Consider the following 525-nt stretch of genomic DNA (forward strand, 5'->3'; position numbering starts at 1 on the left):
TAACTGGTGTCAGTCTTTTGATGTGGTTTTATTGGTGATTTCAATATATTGGCTTAATTGTTTTTTTTCTATCTCATGGACAAATCGAGAACGTTCCTCCCAAAATGATGACAGGCACTCATTAGCATCGTTCTGGCCGAGTGTCACCCATCAATAGCCAACCGCGTGGCAGCCAACTCGCCCGCTAGAAGGCAGACAACAGACACCTTTTTCTGTTGTCCTATTTTCCTTCCCAAATTGGTTCGTCCACTCCGCGCTGGAACACGTGGAGGTGCATCGATCCGCACTTCCGCCTCCGTAGCATCTTAGGCGCCGAGTGCCATCGCCTGACACGTGCAAAGGGAGCCGAAAAGAATCAGAGAGATCGAACTACCCGGGAGCAAAAACCTAATTCTTTTTGACTCCCGCTCGTGACTCGGCGGTTTTCTCTCGGCGATTTACCGCGAAGGGGATTTAAAAGACGCAGCGCACGCTACTTGACTTAATTCAGCCATATTACGATTCTACGCACATATCCCTCGGAGT

This window comes from Penaeus monodon, chromosome 33 (genome assembly GCF_015228065.2).
Source record: "Penaeus monodon isolate SGIC_2016 chromosome 33, NSTDA_Pmon_1, whole genome shotgun sequence".
Taxonomy (NCBI): Eukaryota; Metazoa; Arthropoda; class Malacostraca; order Decapoda; family Penaeidae; genus Penaeus; species Penaeus monodon.